Consider the following 24,705-nt stretch of genomic DNA (forward strand, 5'->3'; position numbering starts at 1 on the left):
TAAAACTCCCCAATAGCTTTCTGTACTGATAAAAAAAAAAGATGTTCTGGAAACATGTTTTGTCGGTTCCCTTAAATAGTGATTTTCTAAAACCGGTTATCATTCACTACAGCTTTTGAATTTTAAATGAACATTTCTTCAACATAAAATATTTGATAAAGCGGGTTAGATATGTTCGGAACTGTCCAAAGTGCATGGGCAACGTTTTTTATTTTTTTCCATATTCGATTCCCCCCAAAATCTTTTCGCAGAGGTTTAATAATGTTGTCAAATTAGTACACTTTCAGAGAAATATCACCAGACTGAAAGTAGCGATTTTAGGGAATTTCAGTAAATAAAAATATCACTTGTGGTGCATTGCCATCTCTCAGACAGGTCTGCAACCCTGCCTTTCCCCATTATCTCTTAGCAAGCAGTGCTTCCACTGCAGCCAGGGATTATGGGTAATGACATGCAAAGAGACACAGTGTCACTCTTTACTGCTTATCCATTTTAACATGGACTCTTATAAGCTTATGCTTACCGCATTACACAGCATTTCAACACAGCCTGGGTTGCAGAAGTGCAGAGCCAGGAAACATACTCACAGACAGGTTTTTCAACCTTTTGGGTCTCATCAGTGTGAGGCTGGTTACACTGGCCTTGCAATGTGAAGCTGCGAGTGGGTATAACCAGACACTAAAAAAGTTACGGTTTAACGTCTGGTAACACGGAATTTCCCAAGTGAGCACATTAAACGACATTGGGAGAAGTAGTGGCTCAGTGAGTAAAGACCCTGCCTGGCACTGAGTTTGAAGTACAGTAAGGGATCCTGGTTCAATTCCCAGTGACGGGTCCTTGGGAAAGTCACTTTATCTCCCTGTGCCTCAGGCACAAAAAAAAACCACACACATAGATTGTAAGCTCCACGGGGCAGGGACTGTATCTGCAAAATGTCTCTGTAAAGTGATACATAAAACTAGCAGCGCTATACAAGAACATGCTATTATTATTATCAACTTAATGCTCTGCGAAACGCGTGTGAACTCTCACTCCGCCGATGTTTTTTTTATGCGACTCAGAAATGGCAGATCTCGCATTGGTTCGTACATCGAGCGAAAGATTTGCACCTCTCTAAAGCTGACAATCCCGAAACCCGGGCTGGTCTGTCCGCATCTGTAAGGGAACACAACATAGATTAGGGGCAGGAAGGAATTTCTTATCTTCACTGCCAGGTATTAGATTCCATTTCTTAATATAAAAAAAAAATCCTGCTAAATCCTAAAATCTCTTATTAGGTAATATAGTCTGGAATGACTAGAGAGCCCTTCTTTTTGCATTGCCTGTTTCACAGATTAACATTCATTGGCTGGGAGTCCACTGAAGTGCGATGCAGGAGATCGCTCCCAATTTGACGGTAACTACCATTGGCTTGGGTTGCACTTATCACCAGATCGGGTTATATTCCGTCGCACATCGCGCGTTGTGCCGGTGCCGTTACTCCCGGCCATTATGCTGTGTAGGGATATTTGATGTCATCTAATGATATTTCATCAGACCTTTCCTTTACAGAACATGGATGTCACTTCTGACTATTAAACACACTTCAAGATAATTTGGGGATTTAAAAAAAAAAAAAAAGCGTATTATTAAACTTTTATTCTAAGTTCACAACATTTAGGAACAAACAAACCCGGTTAATATTTTGCCAACATGTTACGGCATAAAAGAATTTAACTCGTGAGTTAAAGATATCAAATCCGAACCTAAAAAATGAGTAAATAATGTCATTTTACCTCTTTATTGTTACTTATCAAACTTTGCTCAAATGTAATGCGATATTAGGGGTATTTAATAATGTCCACCAGTGGCAAAACTGCGGGTGCAGTTGCACACCAATGCAAAATAACTGCACCAAACCTACCAAATTAAAGGATCCCATTGCTACCATGGGATTTACATATATAGTTACATAGTTACATAGTTACATAGTAGATGAGGTTGAAAAAAGACGTACGTCCATCAAGTTCAACCTATGCTAAATTTAGACAACAGATTACTTTATCCTATATCTATACTTACTTATTGATCCAGAGGAAGGCAAACAAAAACCCCAGGGACATATCATCCAATGATATCTCATAAGGGGAAAAATAAATTCCTTCCTGACTCCAAGAACCGACAATCGGATTAATCCCTGGATCAACATCATTCACATTTCTTATCTTTGGTGCTGGTTTTGCACCAGGAAATGTCAGAAAATAACAACTTCAACTAACAATTGCCACAGTTTATACAGTGTGGCAGGACGACCTCGTGGCAGGGTCAGTAAGACGCTAGACACGATGGGAAACGTTCAACTATAGTGCTTTATTAGCCACAACCAAAATAAAGTAAGGGTGCACTGTCCCTTTAAAAAACTACTTTCTAGAAAATAAAGCCTGTTCCCGTTAGGGAAACTAACGCACTTCTTGAGCCCTTACTAACAGGACAGCCAGCTAATCTGGTCATGCCCAAAACATATGCTACACAAAGTATAACCAATAAGCATAATAATAAAGTCTTATCTGTAATGCAGCTCCAACAGCAAACAGAAACACGGTTCCGGGGAGCAGGCTGTGTCCAGCCTCGCAGCAATCTGTATCTTTATCTTTATCCTGGGTTGGGGCCCCAGCTGGTCCCAGCAGCAAAGCTCCTCGCAGGACTGGGGGACCAGAGCAGCAGCAGCTACGGCTTCCTAGCCGGAAGAGGTCTCTCCACCCTCACGTGGAAAAACAAACTCACCTTCTGTAACCAACTTCCTGCTTTTTAAACCTGCAGTCTCTCAGGCCTCCTGCTTAATTAGGCTGCAGGTGTATGCTGATCTCCAACTGTAGGTTAACTGGTTTAGTGCTGGAAAGTACACACATCCTCCATTCCAGCTTACTGAGTCAGTGACTCTGTCACATATCCCTCTCCCCAGCGAAACATTGTCCTGTGGAGCGGCCCGTCACCATTCCCGTGCACCAGCATCTTTGTCGAAAATGTCCCACGTCGGTCCTTCCCTCCCCCCTTTTTTTTTCTTTCCTTCCAATTTAGGCATTTTCTTTTTGGGGCAATTACCAGGCCATCTGGGCCTGAGGACTGGTACCTCACTATCTCCTTGTGTTCAGAGTCTCCTTTACCCTGTAGAAGAGCCTTGACCTCGGTCAGCTCATTGCATACACTCGCCAGTGACTGTTTGGCCTTCTCTTTTGGACCTTTCTTCCTCAGTGTACCTTCAGTGTTGGGTTCCACACCATTTATCCTTAGTACTTCAACTTGGTCGGGATTCTTATTAACCCGAAGTGCACCCCATGGCACCTCTCTTTTACCGTCAGCAGACTCATAGTCTTGGGCCTTTCTGTCTTGACTCTTTAACTTACTCTGTTGGGAGATTTGCTGGACCATCTGTGCGGTCTTTCTCCCCTTATGATCATGGGCACACTTCCGTCTCATTCGCGGCTGTCTCTTCACAGTGGCTGCCCTCATGGCAAGGAATCCACTTTGTGTCCCCTGGGCACTGTAGTTTGATTAGATTCTTACTGTGCTAGTGCATCGCAATTTGGCCTTCGCATTCCGTGCCTTGTGGAAAGTAGACTGTAGTTCTACAACGGTATCACGGTCATGCTTCCTGGTGCACCTCCCTTGTTTTATCTCTACCGCCACCTTTTCCTTGGACTGCTTCAGTGACCCAAACGTCTGTCTTGGGGTTGTAAGCTTTTCCTCCAGCTTCATCTGAGAAACCTCCTGCTGGGTAGCCGTAGAGTCCAACATAGCATCCCGCTCAGTCTTCAGAGCCTCAAGCTCCTTGACTAGGTCACACTTTTGTTTCTCCGCCATCTTGCGGCCAGCACACTCAGACTCCAGGTCCTTCCTCAGGTCTTGAAGCAGTCCTTCTGCCTTTCTTCTTTCACTCAGTGCGGCTGCTAGTTCATCTTCGTTAGAATTGAGTCGCGATTCTACGTCTCCTAGCAGACTCGGAGCAAGGCTTAAATCTGTCTCTCTTTCTTTATTCTGGACCTGCAGCTGCTGGTGCTCCTCCCAGACCTTGTCTAGCTTCAGCTGTAGCTGGGCCCACTCATTGGTCGTGTAGTCCAGCCGCTTGTGGATATCAGCCATCTCGGTTTCATGGTGCAACATCAGGCAGGCCACCTGACGGACACCTCCTCCCTCTTGGCGCGCTGCATCTCGCGCTCAGCCATCTGCATCTGCAACTCTTCAATCTGATGCTGCCAGTCCCCTCTCAGGGCCTTCACCTCTTCCCGGTGCTTACTCTGGGTTTGCATCAACGCCTCCTTCATCTTTTTGAGCTCTGCAGTTCTTGTTGTTAGGATCGCTGCTGCTTCTGTTTCCCAGGCCTCTTTCTCCTTGGTATACTGACTCATTGGGATGGCACTGCCTCTCCGCTTCTCCAGCTCTTGCTTCAGTCTTTGGACCTTCTCATGTTCCCTCTCACACAGAGTCACCTGGCTTCTAAGCTCCGCCTCCAGCGATGCTCTTGTGGCGCTCAACGTGATCTTCAGCTGCTCCAGGGCGAGGCATTCTTTTTCCAGCATTTTCTCTGCATTCTGCAGAGCAGCCTGTACTTCTAATTTTTCTTGCGCCAATTGCGTCTTCACTTTCTGCGCTTGGTGAAGCTTCTCAGTCCCATCACTGACCTGACCAGTCAGGTTTAAAACCTCTTCTTTCAGGTTTATATTCTCCATTTTCACAGTCTCTATATCCCCTAGGACCGTCTCATTGGCTTTCTTCAAAGTACCCAGCTCTGTGTTTAGACTGTGGCCCTCCTGGCGTGAGAGCTCCAGCTCTGTTTTGAGCGCGCTAGCTTCTTGGTGAGAAACTTCTAAGTCTTTGATGAAGTTTTGCACATCTCTCTGGGACATCTTATAGCATAGTCTCCAGTCAGGACTTGTTCTCTCTGATTCCATGTTAGCAATTGCGGTGTTGGCCTTATCCAAACTTGTCTTCAGCTCCTCCAACTCACTCCGTAAGAGACGCTCTGTTTTCTTTAACGCCTCATACTCAAGTATAGCTGGGAGTATACACCTCTGTACCTCGGCGTTCGCTTCTCGCTCCCTATTCAATTGTTCCTGCAATGCATCATAATCACGCTGGGCAGTTTGGAGTGCAGAAATTAAGGCCTCTTTTACCTGGATCAAGGATTCAGCTTCCCTTTGCTCCTCCTTTTCCTTTGCCACCGTTCCTGTGACAATTCTGCCCATCACTCCGGTCTGCATCTCGGTGGCTTGCTGACGCCTGTTGTCCTGATATCGCAGGCTCAAGTGGTTCGGTCACTTCCTCTGTGACTTGAAAAATATTTTTATTTTTCTTCTTTCTCTTTGTTTTATTAGTTCCAGAGACATCAGTGGTACTGGGCACACACACACTGGTCACTTTTGCAGCTTTCATCTGCGGGTACGTCTCTCTTCTCGGGGCCACATATGCGTCATCATCATAATCATCATATGGCCTGAAGGGACACTGTTTTGTATGGTTATGTACATTGCAAAACTGACACTTGACGGCGGCCATTTTAAAACCCCGGGGGTTTTTTTGTTTTTTTTCACACCCGACGAGGCAGACTTTGCACAACACACGTAAGTTGTACCTGCTTTACAATATTTGAACCTTCTGGGTTCTTCTTAGGGCAACTTCTTTGCAAAAATCCATTTTCACTTTCTTTCTTACCAGACAGGGCAAACTTTACTCACAGCACTTGCTAGCTGCAAATTCACTCACTTCAGCAAAAGGCATTAGCTTTACACAGCAATCTTTTCATACCCGACAGGGCAAAATTTACACTCAGCGCTTGCTAGCTGTAACTTCCATGCTTCAGCAAAAAATCATTTTTTTTTTCCGCTTGAGTTCAGTGTCTCAACACATTTTCATCTACTGACCCCCAGAGGCGTAGCATCCCACTTCTGACACCACCTGTGGCAGGACGGCCTCGCGGCAGGGTCAGTAAGACGCTAGACACGATGGGAAACGTTCAACTATAGTTGTTTATTAGCCACAACCAAAATAAAGTAAGGGTGCACTGTCCCTTTAAAAAACCACTTTCTAGAAAATAAAGCCTGTTCCTGTTAGGGAAACTAACTCACTTCTTGAGCCCTTACTAACAGGACAGCCAGCTAATCTGGTCATGCCCAAAACATATGCTACACAAAGTATAACCAATAAGCATAATAATAAAGTCTTATCTGTAATGCAGCTCCAACAGCAAACAGGAACACGGTTCTGGGGAGCAGGCTGTGTCCAGCTCGCAGCAATCTGTATATTTATCTTTATCCTGGGTTGGGGTCCCAACTGGTCCCAGCAGCAAAGCTCCTCGCAGGACTGGGGGACCAGAGCAGCAGCAGTTACAGCTTCCTAGCAGGGAGAGGTCTCTCCACCCTCACGTGGAAAAACAAACTCACCTTCTGTAACCAACTTCCTGCTTTTTAAACCTGCAGTCTCTCAGGCCTCCTGCTTAATTAGGCTGCAGGTGTATGCTGATCTCCAACTGTAGGTTAACTGGTTTAGTGCTGGAAAGTACACACATCCTCCATTCCAGCTTACTGAGTCAGTGACTCTGTCACAACAGTTACATTATTATTATTATTATTATTATTAATAATAATAATAATAACAACAATATTTCATATTCATATATTGCATCGTGATATATGCAGTACTGGACATGGATGTTTTCAGCCACAAGGTAACTGCATATTTTTTTGTTTCTACAAAGAAATAAAGGGCAATATTACTAAGTGGTGCTAAACTGTAAGACTCCTCATACTCCGTCAGATGAATAGGCCTTCCACCTTAGAACCACCTAGTATATAGCACCCAAGGTAAATTGCTGCGGCTTAGATGAAGCCAGATTCACCCCATTAACAGAGGTGGCATTATACAATCTCGTCTTAACCATAATTACATCTGGAGTTTTGTAACCAACAAATACAGTCTCTGCCAACTCCAAATACAAACTGCAGCATAAATGTGACCTGTCCCTTTTCGTCGATGTATTGCCAACCTTACTGGAAGGAGTCACTTTAAAGCATGTCTATTTCCCATAATGAAGTTGAACAAGTTTAGACGCTGCTCAAGTCCTCATGTCAGTTCCCATTATATTTTATTTATGGGAACACTTTTTGGAAACCTTAAAGTGAAGATGAAAAAAAAAGTAAGAAAGAATAATTCTGAGCTTGATTGCAAGTGGCATTTCTTTTGAGGCGATGCTGGTGCTAAAACAACTGTGATGTAGACATCTATAGTGAAATATCCCAGCATGAATATCCTCACTGATTACCCGAAAAAAATCAAATGTCCAAGTTCATAACTTCTTATCTCTGACAAGTTAGAATCAATTAAAATGCACTACTGTAAATTGCTTTGAGGGATCTTTGAATTTACTCTGCCAATTACCCATAAAAGTACCTTCGGTAATCGCCTTTTTTGCAGAAGGTACTTTGTATATTCCCTTGCTGCATTCAGAGTAAGTTTATATTGTTATATTACAACGGGAATGAAGTATTTCAGACAGCTCGTTAGGGAATTGAAAATTATTTTCTTTAGATGAATTCGTTCAGAGTTTGTTATAAGTGCCAGAAATCTGTGTGGAGAAAGTTTTATTTTATTAATAGTAATAAATTGCTAAATGCAAAAAGGGCTTTTTAATATTTAACATTTTAAACAAGCCCAGAAAAATGATCATAATAAGTAAGTTATTCATTTTCATCAATGGTAAGTCCCCAACGCATTACTCCTCCCCCACTCTTCCACCTTAGAGCCCCAACACATTACTCCTCTCCCACTCTCCTACCTTAGAGCCCCAACGCATTCCTCCTATTCCACTCTCCACCTTAGAGCCCCAACGCATTCCTCCTCTCCCACTCCCACCTTAGAGCCCCAACGCATTCCTCCTCTCCCACTCCCACCTTAGAGCCCCAAAGCATTACTCCTCTTCCACTCTCCCACCTTAGAGCCCCAAAGCATTACTCCTCTCCCACCTTAGAGCCCCAACGTATTCCTCCTCCCCCCACTCTCCAACCTTAGAGCCCCACAGCATTACTTTTCTTCCACTCTCCCACCATAAAGCCCCAATGTATTACTCCTCCCACACTCTCCCACCTTAGAGCCCCAACGCATTCCTCCTCCCCCACTCTCCCACCATAGAGCCCCAATGCATTCCTCCTCTCCCACTCTCCCATCATAAAGCCCCAACGCATTCCTCCTCTCCCACTCTCCATAGTCTCTCTACCATTAGTCCATAGGTCACAATGACAATAACAATGACAAATGTCCTCATCGCTCTGGAATTAACCAACCTTCTTTAAAGGGGCAGTCAAAAACAAATAACAGTTTTATAGCCGGCTTTCTTAAAAAGATGCAATCATCCTTAAACGAAATATTTTGTATATTTGCATCTTATGAAAAATGAATATGTTTAAGCCCTCCCTGGATATGCTACATTCACGCTTATCAGCTACATAATGATTGACCAATGGTTTGAATCATTAGTTTCTTGCAAAGAACAATAGGAAAAAAGACAATTACTCTATAATTAAGGACTGTCTAGTAGTTTTTTTCCCAGAAGAGATTGAATAAACATTGCAACCCTCCCTCCCCCCACCCCCCGAACACAACTGTTTACCATGGAAAAAGTCTAAACTTTAAAACTTTATTTTAAAAATACATAGCTGAAGGTTTTAATACTACTGATCCTATGCATGCCGCTACCATTATTTCACTTTGATACCTGGAGGGAATGATCTTAATCCAAGGACATGGGAGGGGACTTTTTTTCTATGTCTACAAATGGTCTTTCTTTCCACACTTACTAATTTAGCTAACATTGTTTCATAGACATAGGTAAAGGGGTTTGGATGTTAGACCATGTGGATGTCCTATAATTAAGCTTGATGCACAACTATACATTAATCATTGTCTTTAGACCTTCTCCCTAAACTATAAGTACACATGTCATCCTTCTTTTGTACTGTCAACCCCTTTCCATTGGAGCATTCTCTTCACCCAACTACTTTTGGGAGGGATCTGTATTGGTGAAGATTGTACATGGGAAGATACGTCACAACAATTCATACAAGTTACTGTAGCCTCCCAAGGAATACAGTTCTTTAGAATGTTTGCCCACCTTTTGTTAATTAAAACTGCTTGGTTATTGGCGAGCCAGTTGTCACCATCGATCTGTAATTTCACCGAAAGCCACCTAATCCTGCTGCCATTTCTGGCTTTGTAAATGAGTGCAGATATGGCTCTGGCAAATTTAGTCGCATTCTTTGGGTTACCAAACTGCTTACAACTGCGTTTGACCACAGACATAAGGGAATCAGCCATGCTGTGTGAGTACTGAGCTGCGCACTATTTAATGGACACATTAACACTTGCATTCGATCTATAAGGTAGAGGACTACATTCAGAATCTGACGTTTTTAAAAAATATATCAGTTGTAGATGCTACTTACTACATCTTTTGTTATCCTCCTCCCTCACTCATTATGCCTTTTTTATGAGTTTTAATGTATTAATCTTACATTTAAAATCCTAGTTGTGTTTTTTAATACATTTATTTTCATACTTACTGCGTTCCCCCGTTCCCCATTATTTATGCCCTTTTTAATGAGCTCTAATATATTTTTAAAAACCAGTACAGGCTGCATTGTGTTTTAAAAATAAATATTTTAAGCAGTGAGTCTCCGGAGCTGAACTGCATTAATTTCAGCTTCGGTGAAGCCCTGCTTCCTGAGATACTTACTGCGTGCAGGGATCTCCTGCAGCCAGGGAACTGTGTGGCTAACTAAATGGGGATGTTTAAATGTCCCGCATAACATGGGCCAATAGGAAGCTGTAACATCATCTGTTGTGGCTTCCTTTTTGGCCAGAGTAACCGCAACATTTAAACTGCGCAGAGATCTGGAAGCAGGGGGTCCCCGGGGGTGAAATTAACACAGTTCAGCTCCGGAGACCCCCTGCTTCAATCCTGTAATAAAAAATAAATTTAAATGGCAATGCAGCCTAGTAGTGCTGCTTTAAGTTTCCTTCCATTTACAGAAGCACAGCCCTCCTCTTTTGAAATAGGCAGCCATATTGTGAACCCTGGAAAGCCGAATCTGTGTCGATCAATAACAGGAGAATGGATCGATCGGTAGATTAGGCAATTACATTTCCTTAAAGCAAAGCAACTGCAGCATCTACTAAAAGAAAAAAAATGTAACCTGTATTGGCACTTTATTAATCCTGACATTTTACCCAGACAAATGGTCACTATACGGGAGTGATTCCTTTTTTATACACATGCATTAGTCATTGGTAACCAATTTCATGCAGTAGCTGCCAAGGCAGATAAAATCTAATCTCTCATTAAACAGGGAATGGATGGAAGGGAAGTCAACATAATTATGCCCGCTACAAAGCATTAGTAAGACCACACCTTGAATATGGAGTACAATTTTGGGCACCACTCCATAAAAAAGACATTATGGAACTAGAGAAAGCGCAGGGAAGAGCCACCAAATTAATAAAGGGGGTGGGTAATCTGATTTATGAGGAGAGGCTAGCTACATTAGGTTTGTTTACATTAGAAAAGAGACGTCTAAGAGGGGATATGATAACTATATACAAATATATTCGGGATCAATACAAGGAGCTTTCAAAATAACTATTAATCCCAAGGGCAGTACAAATGACACAGTCTTAAAATTGAAGGAAAGGAGATTTCACCAGCAACAAAGGAAAGTGTTCTTTTAAGTAAGGGCAGTTACAATCTGGAATTCGTTACTCATGGAGACTGTGATGGCAGATACAATAGATAGCCTCAAAAAAAGTTGGACATCTTTTTAGAAAGGAATTTATACAGGGATATACCAAATAAGTAAACATGGGAAGGATGTTGATCCAGGGAATAATCTGATTGCCAATATTTGAAAGTCGGGAAATAATTTATTTTTCCCCTTGAGACATCATTGGATGATATTACATTGGGGGGTTTTGTGTTTGCCTTCCTCTGGATCAATATACTGTAAGTCCAAATATAGGATAAGTATCTGTTGTCTAAATTTAGCATAGGTTGAACTTGATGGACGTATGTCTTTTTTCAACCTCATCTACTACTGTATCTTATACTATATTAGTGAAAGCACTGTATGTTTGCCTGCCTGCCTGCATGCATGCCTGCCTGCTGGATGTCCGGTGTCCCTAGGGGAAATCTCATTGGTCCCTTGGGCCGCCCCCGCACCTCTCATTGGCCTGAGGCGGAGTGACGGGCCAAAGGACACACAGGGACAAAAACACACACACAGGGATATACACACACACACACACACACACACACGGACACACGGACACACGGACACACGGACACACGGACACACACACACGGACACACGGACACACACACACACACACACACACAGTAGGGGGGGGGGTGTACATTAGCAGCATGTATAACCCGGGGGGGGGGGGGGAAGGGCCTCACATACCCGCCGGAGCCTCCGCCTCTTCCTCCCCGAAATCAGCCCCCCCCCCCCCCCCCCGGCGCCGCTACAGTCAGCGGAGGAGCGAGTGCCCGGGACACAGCGGGGGAGCGGCCACAACAAGCTGCCTCCCGCCTCAGTTCCACGTGGGAGCGGCCGGACGGGTGAGTGAGCGGCCTTCACCTCCCCTCACCCCCCTTCAAATCACCTCCCCCCCCTTCACCCACCCCTCACCTCACCCACCCCTCACCCCCCTTCAAATCACCTCCCCCCCCCCCCCCCGGCGCCGCTACAGTCAGCGGCGAGTGCCCGGGACACAGCGGGGGAGCGGCCACAACAAGCTGCCTCCCGCCTCAGTTCCACGTGGGAGCGGCCGGACGGGTGAGTGAGCGGCCTTCACCTCCCCTCACCCCCCTTCAAATCACCTCCCCTCCACCCCCCCCCCCCGGCGCCGCTACAGTCAGCGGAGCGAGCGAGCGCCCGGGACACAGCGGGGGACCGGCCACAACAAGCTGCCTCCCGCCTCAGATCCACGTGGGAGCGGCCGGACGGGTGAGGGAGCTGCCGAACGGGTGAGTGAGCGGCCGGACGGGTGAGGGAGCGGCCTTCACCTCCCCACACCCCCCTTCACCTCCCCTCACCCCCCCTCACCCCCCTTCACCTCCCCTCACCCCCCTTCACCTCCCCTCACCCCCCTTCACCTCCCCTCACCCACCCCTCACCTCCCCTCACTCCACTTCCCTTCCCTTCCACCTCCCTCCACCCCCCCTTCACCTCCCCTCCACCCCCCCTTCACCTCCCCTCCACCCCCCTTCACCTCCCCTCCACCCCCCCTTCACCTCCCCTCCACCTCCCCTCCACCTCCCCTCCACCCCCCTTCACCTCCCCTTCACCCCCCCCCCACCTCCCCTTCACCCCCCCCGACCTCCCCTTCACCCCCCCACCTCCCCTTCACCCCCCTTCTCCTCCCCTTCACCCCCCCCCCCACCTCCCCTTCACCCCCCCCCGACCTCCCCTTCACCCCCCCCCACCTCCCCTTCACCCCCCTTCACCTCCCCTTCACCCCCCCCCCACCTCCCCTCCACCTCCCCTCCACCCCCCCTTCACCTCCCCTCCACCCCCCCCTTCACCTCCCCTTCACCCCCCCCCCTCACCTCCCCTCCACCCCCCCTTCACCTCCCCTCCACCCCCCTTCACCTCCCCTCCACCCCCCCTTCACCTCCCCTCCACCCCCCCCCTTCACCTCCCTCCACCCCCCCCCCTTCACCTCCCCTCCACCCCCCCTTCACCTCCCCTCCACCCCCCCCCTTCACCTCCCCTTCACCTCCCCTCCACCCCCACCTTCACCCCCCCTTCACCTTCCCCTTCACTCCCCCTTACAACCTCTCACCACCTCCACCCCCTTCCCACCTCCCCCACCCCCCTTCCCAACTCCCCACCACCTCCCCCCCCTTCCCACCACCTCCCCCCACCCCCCCCCTTCCACCACCACTCCCCCCCCCTTCCCACCACCTCCCCCGCACCCCCCCCTTCCCACCACCTCCCCCCCCCCTTTCCCACCACTTCCCCCCCACCCCCCCCCTTCCACCACCTCCCCCCCTCTTTCCCACCACCTCCCCCCCACCCCCCCCCCCTTCCCACCACCTCCCCCCCACCTCCCCTTCCCCCCCACCCCCCTCCTTCCCACCCCCACCACCTCCCCCCCCATCCCCCCCCCCCTTCCCTGAGGCGGAGTCACGGGCCAAAGGACACACAGGGACACAGACACACACACACACGTAGACACACACACACACACACACACAGACGTAGACACACACACACACGTATACACAAACACACACACGTAGACACAAACACACACACGTAGACACACACATAGACACACACATACACACGTACACACACACGCACGTAGACACACACGCACGTACACGTAGACACACACACATGTACACGTAGACACGCACACACACATGTACACGTAGACACGTACACACACACACACACGTACACGTACACACACACACACACACACACACATGTACACGTAGACACGTACACACACACACATGTACACGTATACTCACACACATGTACACGTACACACACACATGGAGACATACACACACACACACATGGAGACATACAAACACATACGTGGAGACATACACACACACACATGTACACATACACACACACACACACGTATACACTCACACACGTATACACACAGGTATACATACACATAATGTATACACACACACACATGTATACACACACACACACATGTATACACACACACACACACGTGTATACACACATGTGTATACACACACGTGTATACACACACACATGTGTATACACACACACACATGTGTATACACACACACACATGTGTATACACACACACGTGTATACACACACACACATGTGTATACACACACACGTGTACACACACACAAGTGTACACACACACACACACACGTGTACACACACACACACACACACATGTGTACACACACACACACATGTGTACACACACACACATGTGTACACACACACACATGTGTACACACACACACACATGTGTACACACACACACATGTGTACACACACACACATGTGTACACACACACACGTGTACACACACACATGTGTACATACACACATGTGTACACACACACATGTGTACACACACACATGTGTATACACACACATGTGTATACACACACATGTATACACACACACATGTATACACACACACACGTATACACACACACACACGTATACACACACACACACGTATACACACACACACGTGTATACACACACAAACACATGTGTATACACACACACATGTATACACACACACACACATGTGTATACACACACACGTGTATACACACACACACGTGTATACACACACACACGTGAATACACACACACACGTGTATACACACACACACGTGTATACACACACACACGTGTATACACACACGTGTATACACACACACACGTGTATACACACACACACGTGTATACACATACACACACACGTGTATACACACACACACCCCAGCACCACCACATCAGCACACCGGTATCCATGCCCCCCCAGCACACTGGCATTCTCGGCTCCCCACCATTCCCAGCCCCCATCAACACCATCAGCACCCACACATCGCCACCTTTGCACCTCCCCCATCGGCACACCCACATCCGCACACCCACATCAGCACCAAACCCTCCCAAATCAGCACACCAATACAATCACCATCAGTACAGCCACAGCAGCACTACCACCGCACATGGGCCGCGTGGACCACTCCCCACCCAAATGCCACACCCACACCACAAACATCCCGGGCAACGCCGGGGCTCTCAGCTAGTGTAACTATGTAACTATGTTACTGCAAGTCCGATTTTATATTACTCGGTTGTCGCTGATTTCTCGTGTTTAGCGTGGAACAGTGCAGCATGGAAAAGATTTTGTCCACGCATGTAAAATATGCATAATTTGTCTTTTCTTTATATATAAGATAAATATGCAATTATCACTTGAATTGAAGAAAAAAAAAACATTGTTATCACATGAATGAGATACTATCCGAGTTGCTGTGTTTTTTTAATGCGTATTTACTTTTTTGTATATTATCTGTGCCAATCACATGCACAAGATCACCTGCAATTACGTGCTCAACAAAAACAGACACTTTGCATCCTTTTGGGAAAATAATGTTGGCTACATTACTTTACTGATTACCAATAACATGTGAATACCTTTCAAAGGCATCATCTAGATGTTAATGTAAAAGAACCATTGATTTGTTATACAGAACATTTATTTACTATTGATTCCCCCCCACTATAAGTTGAAATGCATTTTGTGGCAGTGGGGGGTATATTATTGGTTTGTGACTGTGGAGTCATTCTGGGGTTACATAGCTGACTAGTTAAATATCCCGTTTGAGATTACAACTAGCATGGAGACGTTAATGAAGTTGTATCAGCTTTTAAGGTGTAACAGTGACTTTTCTGTTCTAAACTGATGTAATAAACTTTTGGAATCATTCCTGTCTGGGACCATTTGTACTTTTGACAGTTAAAGTCCATTTGAAAAAGATATGTAGTGTCACTTTCTGACCATGCAGTGTGTTGTCTGAAAGAAATGAATCTGTATCTATTCTTTCAAATTAAACCAAAGGAAACCTATTTAGGTGCCTGCACGGTAGACTTATTTTTATACTATTGTTCCACTCGGCTAAGACCTGCTACATGTGAAACTAATCAATAAATCACATCTTGTATTGACAAAAACTATTAAAATGCAGACTTTATCCAATATCTATACTTATTTGTTGATCCAGAGGAAAGATGCTATATTTGATAGACATTCATTCTTTCTACTTTAAAGCAGCAGTCCAAGCTGACGGGTTTAATGTTTCTTTTAATCCCTTTAATATATGCATCAATACAATCCACACAATTCTAAGTAATTGGCTACGGCTTGGGGGTTCACTAAATGGCTGTCAGTGCAGCAGAAGAGGACCACAGATGCAAAGTTGACCAGGCAGGCACTAGATATAATTGGTGCACTGCTAGAGAGTGAGCAGGGCTCAAAAAGGGGTGTGCCAGAGCCTGTTTCTGAAGAGGAAGGGATGTGACTTTGTAAATGGTTGCTGTAGGAACAAAAAATGTCTGTTACATTAAAATACATTAAACATGTGTAGGAGGACATGTGCAGAGGTACACAATGGAGACTGTTGTAAGGTGAAATCATAACAAGGCTTTATTGTGCCTGTCGCTTAAAACACAGCAAAAAATCAACATAAGCGAAATAGTGAGCCAAACAACGAAAACCTATCTCTGCTTTGGAGACTATCTACACATATACCTCAGCCCTCTCTGACTGGGTTGGTTAGCTAGGCTCTTTACCAGCCCCAAATCATGGAGACATTTATCAATACACAGACCTAGATAATAGTCTTATACGAAAAAGTCTTATCTGTTAGCTGGGCTGCTGTAGGGGAAGCTTCTCTGCTCTCCTGGAACCGCACCCTTGTGTGCACAGAAAATGTCAGGCTCCAGGTTAGAATCTTGTCCTCTTTGTCTTGTGGTCAGCTTGTCGCTCAAGACATCTGCCCTTCCTTGGTTCAGCCCAGTTGTGGACTAAGGAATCTCTGCTCTGTCTCTAAAGTTCAGCTCAGGTGTGAGCAAAGGAGTCTCACTTCCTGTCTCAAAAGACAGGCTTTTCTAAGCAATCAGGCAGGTGGTGTTAGTTAATTGCCTACCAGCAGTTAACCACCACACTGCTGGATTAGAGGCACATTTGTGAACAGGGAAAAGTCCCCTGTTACACATGTCATTCAGAGTTGTTTAAAAAAATGCTACAAGTATTTTCTCATGGTACAGAACTGATTTATAAAAAAAAACACATGTAGGATATTGCTTGGTCTGCAGCTTTAATGTGCCCATTAAAACAAGTAATGTCTTAAAAACCAAAAACATGGCACTGCCAAAGTCAACTTTTTTTTAAATGATTTGTTGAAAAGTCAAAACTCTTTTCTGAATTCAATTTCAATAGAAAAACATGGGGTTATGGGTAGCCTGAGCACTGCCAGAGCAGCCGGAACTGTTTTCTATTTATTTGCATTTCTGTATCCACCACTAGGGATATTATGTATAGGCCTTTAGCTCACTTTTTGTTTGTAAGTTTCCATGTAACATAAAATGCTAGGAAACCAAAATGTCATTCATTTTTATAGGTTTTCTACTGCAATTACTTAGAGCTGCAGTTCAAGCAATATCCTACATGTGTGTTTTTTAAATAATTTATTTCTGTACTATGAAAAAATACTTGTAACATTTAAAAAAATAAACCATTTTAAAGACATTTTAAATGTATTCTAATGGAACAAGCATTTTTGTTCCTATAGCAACCATTTACAAAGTCACATCCCCTTCCCCTTCTGAAACAGCACCACCTTTTTGAGCCCTGCCCTCTCTAGCTGTGAACCAATTTGAATCTAGTGTCTGCCTGGTCACATGATCCTCCTCACAGAACTTTGGCTGTCAGTGCAGCAGAAGATTACCCAAAATGCATTTAGTGAACCCCAGCCGAATCTTCAGTGATCGATTACAGGAGAACGGATCGATCAGCAACTTAGCTAATCACTTGTCAGTGTGTAGATTGTATTGATGCACATATTGAATGACATTTTTAATTTTTTTTTTTTTTTAACAGCTTGAACTGCAGCTTTAGCTGTGAGTATTGTGGAAGTAAGGGTCAGACTGGATCAGGATGTGAAGAATAAATGCCAGCATGACAAAATGTAACAACAGGCCCAGCGGGAGCGGGATGTACTTGCAATCTATTGATAAGAGCAATAGGAGCACTTGTGATAAATGAAAAGCATAGCGACCCGGCTGTGTAAAGGAAAGCGGTGTGTTGATCCAAAGGATACACAAAAGGAGGAACCGGGAAATGAGGACAAACTCAGATATCTGCTTTTCCTCTCGCAGGTGCCCTACATTCAGGCAGTGCTTATACTCTGGGCTTGTGTAAATACAATTGCAATGTTATGTTGCTTTACTCTGATTTGAGAGCAGTGTCGCCGAAATGAAACATGGGGTGGGACCTGATTCTGAATGATCTAAAACAGGATCGAATTCCCACCCTAACCTGGACAGGGTAATACACGTTGCTAGCTGCCCTTTTCCTGCCAACAATGTACGCAGCGCTTTGCAAAAGAGGTAAAACCATTCAGGTAATTATAGTTTTTAAAAAAAGGGGGAGGGCAAGAAACATCAAATCGGACAATAGGAAAGCAAATCCCTGCCCTAAAGAATTGATTATCTAGTCCAGGAGCAGCCAACTCCAGTCCTCAAGGGCCGACAACAGGTCAGGTTTTAAGGACACCCTTGCTTCAGCACAGGTGGCTCAATCAGTAGCTCAGACTTCGAGTCTTTGTGCTGAAACTGGGATATCCTGAAAACCTGACCCGTTTGTGGCCCTTGAGGACTGGAGTAGGCCTACTCCTGATGTAAACCTAATCTCAGAACCATCAACTCCATGGTCCAGCCCATCACAGCTATTTAACTCCTGCGCTGCCAGCGATTAAATAAAGAACCAGAAACCTGTAAGGAAACTCTAATGATCCCAAGGGGTGGTTCCCAACCATAATTCTTTGGGAGAGGGTCTGCCGCCAGCGCACTGCGGCGGGATCCATGCTTCTCAATGGGACCCCCTGTAGGGATAAACCACCGCGGCCGATGCAAAGGAAGAATGTGGTGTCCGGCTACATCTGTACTAATTAAATGCATGCTCATTTGCATAGTGGTAATAATTAGCTGTAGAATAAAAAACAACCCATGAATATCTATTGCGGGTGTTATGGGCTAAAGGTTGTTCGTTAATTGAAGTTGTATTATTAATATTAATTGCATTAATATACATAATGCAAGCAATTGTGTTTAAACATTACACCTACTAATAGCTGTGTTGAAAGTATCATTTAAATGGTTGAATTTAAAATTATACACTGAAATATTCACTGAATTATTCAATCGGAATAATGAAAAATAAAAAGGATTTGTAATGTATGTATGTATATCTTTACTTATGCAGCGCCAAAAGTGTACTCAGCGCTTCAGCACAGATTTTCTTAATCAGTGAATACATTTTGACTTTTACATTGAAGAGAAACGCGTCTCATATTTTTATTCTATATAATATACTTGTACGGTCGCTGAATATCATAAAAATATTTCATAAACAAAGATTTTTGGTAGTAAAAACAAACAAACATATTTTTTGCATCATAATCTAAAAAGATCATGAATTTGTTTTAAAAGTCATTTATTTCCACCCTTGACTGCTTTATAGTTTTAGCTGGAAATCCATCAATTGTTTTACCCCTTAGTTAATATGGACACAAGGGCACATATTAACTAAGCACAGCTATGTCATAGGACACCGCACAGCCCATTCACTTGAACATCCGTAGGGGGAGATGAGTATGAATAGGGGGGGGGGCTGAGTATCAGTACTGGGAGCTGAGTATGAGTAGGGGGGGGCTGAGTATCAGTGGGCGTGGCAAAAGAGTAGAGCACTGCCAAAAGAGAAAATCCAAAAAGGGCCTGGTGCAAAAAAATGATTATTTATTAGGCATATAAGCCAAAAAGGACAAACACACTGACATTTAAAAACTCTGACGCGTTTCCCGCCGTGGAGGCGCTTTATCAAAGAGTGACCCCAACGGGAAACGCGTCAGAGTTTTTAAATGTCAGTGTGTTTGTCCTTTTTGGCTTATATGCCTAATAAATAATCATTTTTTTGCACCAGGCCCTTTTTGGATTTTCTCTTTTGGCAGTGCTCTACTCTTTTGCCACGTTCCTGATTTTTTACCCTAGTATAGCAGCACGCCACGGTACCTTTATTGCGGATCAGCTGTTAACATCGAGAGGATTTCCTCTTCAAGCTGCGGAGTGGATTAGGTTCAGCCAGTGTGTAGCCGATAACCCTGCCCCTCACCTGCACCGGGAAGTAACACAACTGACGGACACATCACGGAGGAGTGGATCGTCCTGTTCCTTCTACCAGCAGCCACCACCTACCCCCCGACAGCAACGGACCGGTACATCGCAGGACATCCATCGGGCACCCGGTAAGGCGGTGGGAGACTCTGCTTGCAGGTCTCTACTACCATCTGCTTGTCCAAATTTTACCGGGTTGCCGCACGTTCGGCTGAGGAGGTTTTTACCCCATTTGTCTACTGGGGGGGGGTGTGTATCATCGGCGTGGTCAGAACTTTTCTACGGCTCTACACAGGTGAGGTGGGGGTGATTCAGGCCCACACACACCATCGGCATACCCACGGGACACTCGGATAAAACGCTTCATTATTATTATTATTTTTATACCGATTTCCTAAGTACATATATTTTTTGGAAAATTTCATTGACAACCTTGCACATTTAGAGCACCACCTGGGGGTTACCCCCATTTTTCCCAATTGAGTATCAGTGGGGAAGCTGAATACCAGTAGGGAGAGCTGAGTATCAGTAGGATGAGTTAGGGGCTGTTACTTGGTGCACAGATAATGAGATACATGTATGTACCATTCTACGTCTCTGTACATAACCTTTCTCCCTTTACTCTGCCACCGTCTAAAGTGGCCTAAACATGTATAACAATCTGCGCTAGGTGTAAGGAGCTGCATTTTTTTTTCTTTTTTTACATTTCCTCCAACATTGCAGTTTGTTAAAACAAAAATACACTTTTCTTTACACGAGTAAATAGATCCCCTTGTCTTTTGATTATTTTAACAATAGTGAAAGTTTTAATCATGCTGTATTATATCTTTATAGACCAGGGGTAGCCAACTCCAGTCCTCAAGAGCTCAGGTTTTCAGGATATCCCTGCCTCAGCACAGATGGCTCAATCAGTGGCTCAGACAAAGATTGAACAACCTGTGCTGAAGCAGTGACTGATCGAATCACCCATGTTGAAGTAGGGGCCGCTTGAGCCACTTGTGCTGAAGCAGGGACTGATCGAACCCCCCGTGTTGAAGTAGGGACCGATTGAGCCACCTGTGTTGAAGCAGGGATGTCCAGAAAACATGACGTATTGGTAGCTTTGAGGGCTGGAGTTTTCTACCCTGATATAGATCCCTGTTCAGCTCTCCATAGCTTGAGCAAATAATAGACTTAATTTAATTCTAACCTGCGAATAATACAGACCGAGCTCTGTAAAACCACCAGGCTGTAATTAAAAATACACTTATGGAACACGTGGCTAGCTCCTGATTCCATTAATCCAAACGCAAATTAAAAAATTAAGCTTGTGTGCCCACGCAAAATAACATTAAGTGAGCAATGATTGTCCATCTTCAACACTAATGTAATAAAATATAATATACCTATAACTGGAATCTGAACCAAAGGAAAATCATCATTAAAGGGGCACTGTCACCGGGAATGGGACAATTCGCCACCGCCGTTAGGACATGGCCATTTAGCCACTGTGGGACAATTTCACCACAGGGTTCAGGTTTTGTAGGTGTTAGGAGTTAAGGGTAGGTTAGGGTCAGGAATATTATGGTTGGGGTTTAGGCCTTTTAAGGTTTAGTGGTTTATGTTAAGAATATTAGGGTTCGAAGTTAGCCATTAGGGTTTTTAGGGTTTAAGGTTTAGGGGTTAAAGTTGAGATTAAGGGTTAAGGTCCTAGGTTGCAGTTATCAGCATTGCCAAAATGGGCCGCAATTCCCCAGACTCCTAGGGTCATCTGCAGTGCTCAACTGCCCTAGTGGCCAACTGCCCTGGCCAAACAGCCACGTCTAACTGTGTTAGACTTGTATCACCTGTTATCTACTGAACAAGTAGCACTGACACTGGTTTCATTACTGGTGTCTCAATCTTACTGCCTGAGCACCTGACACCTGGCAGCTTGTATACTTGTATCTGCCACCCAACCTCCGCTTGACCTCCGCTTGACCTCCGTTGGACGACCACCTATTAATTTGAGACGGAGAAAGGGCAAGTTGCTTTAGCCCGGTTTTTATTTCTCCCTGAAAGTGTTTGAGGAGAAGTGACTGATGCTTGAAAGCATTTTTTCATGTCTGAAAGCTCAGAAATGCTTAAGAATAAACATGCTGCAATACAAAGCAATAATGAGTGGCCCTACACACTTCCAACTGTCTTCTGCTTAGAGAATGGTAATGCGGAAATGTAATGTGTGTTAATACTGCCCATCCCTAGGGACTGCTCACATATTTAGCCTCTTCAGAAGGGCCTGCAGTCTATTTTAAAGCTATCAATCAAATCGGGGTCAATAAAAAAAAAGTAGGAACATACTCCTGTAAAGGAGCGTGCCTAATATACAGATGCAGCGGCCGTTATTTGAATATTTCACGGAGCCGTTTTCGTGTGCTCTGCTGTATTCCACGCGGCATTCACGCCTGTGTTTACCGCGGTTGATTTGTTTGAATTTCATGGATTCTGATTTCTTTGGGTGCAATTCTTCGCGTATCCGTGGCAGAAATGAATGAATTGTAATGTGTACAGCAGTGTGCTACTGTGCTACTGTGTCAATGTGCAGGTATTTAAAAACCAGAACACTAAAGTGCAATTTTCTGCACTCGATAAAACGAGTCCACAAGCGGTAAGGTTGGAAGAAATCACGCGCCATGAAGTGGATATTCAGAGGTATACAACGCGTGAAACGTTCGAGTAACGGCCACTGCATCTGTATGGAGCAGTGCATATTGGCATCACACAGATTCAGCATGTCAGGGCTCACATGCATCTTTGATTCAGCATCTGAATCTAAGAAGGATGCGGTGCGCAAGCGTCCTCTGAGTATTAGGGTCAATCAGCTGGTTTGCGGGAACAGTGGATTTAAGGACGACGAGAAAAAGGGTGCGGGTGTCCCCTCAATTAACGCCCCCAGGCTCATTTATCTTGGACATGCTGTGCGTGCAAGTCCATATTTTATTCTGGTCAAATACAATATTGCAGTTTCACTCTATATATACGGTCTTCTGTTTCTAACTCTTTTGAAAGGAGATCGCGGATGGGAGAAGTTTCGGGTGAGAATGCACGGAACTGTTATTCTCACACCCACCGCGTACTTTTACCACACTTTTTACCACATTTTAGAATTTACCTCCAAGGTTTTGCGCCCCTTCTTGGCGTTCCATGTATACATTCATACTGTACCTCTGTCGTCTCAGCACCCTGCAGGAAAGCAAATCCACAATGACAAGAATACATAGTAATCAGTGTGAAAAAAAGCAGACTGGAGCAAAAGCCTCTTAAACAGGATTATGTTGACAACTCTGATTAGACGACTGTTATATTTTTTGGGAGCAGCTGCATTTCATGCTTTAGTTTAGATGGATACAAACGCTTATGAAATGTACAACACATAATAAGCAACAAAAGACAAAAATTCCCAATGCTACATCCAATATGACAAAAAAAACATATAGATAAATACTTATCTGTTTGGCGTTATAAGCCTGCAGCCACTTCACGGAATGACCACTCTGCAGGTCCTAACACTACCTGTGAACATTCTCATTTACCTCTGTAATGCAGGGAGAGCTGCCTCAATAGACCAGTCTTCCACAGGTGCATGAAAAAACTGCCCCTTCAAAAAGTGGGGAGGAGTGAACTTAAACCCAGTGATGACGGGTCACTGGCTGCGGGCTTGTAACGCTTTGGCCAAAGAGTTTAACGAAATGACTTTTACTTGTGAGAAGACAAACAGTTAAGTATTTAACTTTTTATTTCTTGTCATATTGGATGTAGCATTGGGAATTTTTGTCTTTTGCTGTAAACATTTGGTCACACCCAGTAGCGCTGCCTTTGACACAAACATATGTGATATGATGTGCTGGGTGTTGGGGGTAGAGCTGGCAGGGAGTGTGTGTGTGTACACGTGATAAGCAGAAGGAAAAGAGAAACAGTAATGTTACTGGTGGCGTATTAAACAGTCCTTGAGGGTGAGGATAACGCAGATGAACGAGTCTGTCAAAGATGATACTAGATTGGCAAATCAGAAGCAATCACAAAGTATTACATTTTGGAGACTACTTACTAGTGAAATAAATGAGACTGAGCTGTAAGTCTAGAACTTATGTCTATTTATAGCAACATGTTTCAATAGGCTGGGAATAGGGAGTTCAGTAGGAGGGAGGGGTACGTTTTGGAGGAGAGAGGAGGAGGTTTGGAAGCAGGGAGCTCCGAGGAGGGAGTTTTTGAGGAGGAAAGATAGTTTGGCATGACACATGAGGATGTCCTAAGATGGACATTTTGTTAAAGAGATCTACTGTATCTGCCATCACAGTCTCCAGATGCAGTAAATTCCACATTTTAAAGCAGCCGTTCTGCCTGCTCAGTTTTCTTTTAGCCCAGGGGTACACCGGAGCTCATCCATCGTCTCCCCAAGTCTAGTAACACCCCAGGAGAGGCGTGCCGGCTGTCCATCTGGGAAACTTTCAAAGACTCAAAATGGCCCCAGAAGTAAGAGCTCACTCTGGCAGTGAATAGAAGCCATAACATCAGCAGGACTACATGTTGGGGCTTTCTTTTGATGGCCTTCCTGCCCTATTTGTAGTTGTGATGGCTACATCTGTAGTTTTATTTGCGTCAAAACTGGTGGCACAAAAAATAAACTACAAATATCTCAGAAATGATGGGTCCCTGAATGCCGTGGCACCAC

At 44.8% G+C, this 24,705-nt stretch overlaps 1 protein-coding gene and 1 long non-coding RNA gene across 4 annotated transcripts in view; one reads left to right on the forward strand and one right to left on the reverse strand.

Annotated features, from left to right (window-relative positions):
* PEX5L (peroxisomal biogenesis factor 5 like) overlaps positions 1-24,705 on the forward strand; it is a 144,074-nt gene that overhangs the window by 50,851 nt on the left and 68,518 nt on the right. The window lies entirely within an intron of this gene.
* On the reverse strand, positions 866-23,900 carry LOC142465493 (uncharacterized). Its single transcript, XR_012787888.1, has 3 exons — positions 23,567-23,900; positions 23,146-23,216; positions 866-1,155 (listed from the first exon to the last, which is right to left on the reverse strand). It is a non-coding gene; the product is annotated as an uncharacterized LOC142465493 (long non-coding RNA).

This window comes from Ascaphus truei, chromosome 14 (assembly GCF_040206685.1).
Source record: "Ascaphus truei isolate aAscTru1 chromosome 14, aAscTru1.hap1, whole genome shotgun sequence".
NCBI classification, from domain to species: domain Eukaryota; kingdom Metazoa; phylum Chordata; class Amphibia; order Anura; family Ascaphidae; genus Ascaphus; species Ascaphus truei.